The sequence below is a fragment of the Parus major genome, chromosome 20 (genome assembly GCF_001522545.3).
Source record: "Parus major isolate Abel chromosome 20, Parus_major1.1, whole genome shotgun sequence".
NCBI classification, from domain to species: Eukaryota; Metazoa; Chordata; class Aves; order Passeriformes; family Paridae; genus Parus; species Parus major.
Genome location: NC_031788.1, coordinates 11737878 through 11739913, shown reverse-complemented (window position 1 = coordinate 11739913; position 2036 = coordinate 11737878).

Below are 2036 nucleotides of genomic sequence, written 5' to 3'. Positions count from 1 at the left end.
CCCTTCCCTTCCCTTCCCTTCCCTTCCCTTCCCTTCCCTTCCCCTCCCCTCCCCGCGCCGGGACCGGGGCTGGGGGAGCGCTCGGTGCGGCTCCGCCCGGACGGGGCAGCGGCTGCCGGGGTCGCGGGACCCCCGGGAGCGCAGAGCGGGTCAGGCTCCAGGGACCACCGTGGGTCACCTGGTGTCCCTCGTCCCGGCTCAGGCAGGGTCATCCCAGAGCACAGGGCACAGGATTGTGTCCGGAAAATTTCTGGAATATCTCCAGCGAGGGAGACTCCACACTCCACACCCTCTCCGGGCAATCTGTTCCGTGTTCGTTCACCTGCACAGGAACAAAGTTCTTCCTCATGTTCTGGTGGAAATTCCTGGCCATCCGTTTTGTAGCCTCTTGTGCTGTGCTCAGCATCACCAAGCAGAGCCTGGTCCATCTTCTTGGCACCCTTCTTTTAGATCTTTACACACATTGATGAAGTCCCCTGTCAGATGTCCCTTTGTGAGTCCGAACAGACCCTGCTCTCTCAGCCTTCCCTTATCAGAGATGTTCCAGTCATATTTACTGCACCCTCCCACCCACAGCACATCTGTACCACCTGCACTGAGCCCAGCCAGGTGGGTCCAGTGGCACCGCCAGCCTCCAGTAGGACCTGGCAGAGCTTTTGCACATCAGCTCCAAAAGCACCTGGATTTGTGTATCCTGCTGGAAAAACACCCAAAAGTCAGGCTCACCCCTCAACACCCACCCAGCTCTGGGGACCCCCTTCAGCCCCACAGCACTGAGCCACAGGGCTTCATCCTCACTTCACACAGCCAGTCCCCAGTGCAGCATTTCAGACAGAAAAATGGGAAAGATTGGGAAAGAAATGTGGGGGATAAACCTGTAAGGGCCAGTCTGCTCCCTCTCTCAGTGGCTGAGCTCAGTGAAAATTCTACCATTAGCTTCCATGGTAGTGCCAGTGGTGCTGCTCAGAGCTCAGGAACTATTCATGACACATTCCCACTTTTATTTCGAACCACATGCTGTAAAATGGAGTGACCCCATTCACTGCAAGACAGGTAAAAGGAAAAAACATCCTCTCTTCCCTAAGGGCTCAATGTGCTAAGCTTTAGTCAAGACAGATTTTTTTTTTCTGGGAAATAAACCTGTAAAACAAAGGTTTATAATAAAAATGCTGAAACAAGCTTAACCACACTGGTGTGAAGTAGCTGCTATAATACTTGGTGAATCCTGTAACTGGGAGATAAAGGCAGCTTCAGTTATCTCCTAAGAAAGCACATTTCCCCACAACTGTTGATAGCTCTGATTTAGGATTTGGGAGTATCTGAGGCATCCCCAGCTGGGCCTGCATTCCCCAGAGATGCTGCTGGGAAGATGCACCGAGGTGGGGACAGACAAGCAACCAGCAGAAATCCTATTCCTACAAAGCTGAAGCAATCACAGAAGATGAATGGTCTCAAAATCTGGGTCAGAGACAGTGGCACTTATTGGTAAGGTTTTACCTTTATTTCCCTGACCAAAAAAATTGAATTTATTTCTACATGACTACTACAAACTAATGTTAAATACACAGCTTTATTCCTGCAGCCCCATCCAATACTGTGAAAATGCCTGGAAAGAAGGAACAAGGAATTCCCAGGTTGTTTAATCTTTTACTCTTTGCCACTCAACAGATGGTAACTCCCAACAATTACTAATCCAAAGGAAACACGGAAGAGGATCGTGTGGCTCGGACAGAAAGGAGCTTTGGGAAGTTTGTGCTGTTTGTGAATTATCCAACAAGTGCCATTCCCAAAGGCAAGAGAAGGTGCTGGGGTGGCACCAGAGGTGGGAGTTGGTGTTCAGGGAGCTTAGGGACAATTACTGGAAAAAAAAAATCTGTGCTAGAACTGGAGACAAAGCATTTCCAATCCTATTTTCTATTTTGTTCCCTGCCTCAGTTTCCTCATCAGTAACGCAGGAGGGGTAATCTTGGTTCCTTCAGGTTATTTTTGGGGGCTCAGTTTATATTGTGGCAGTCAGATTTTTAGAAATGAAAATT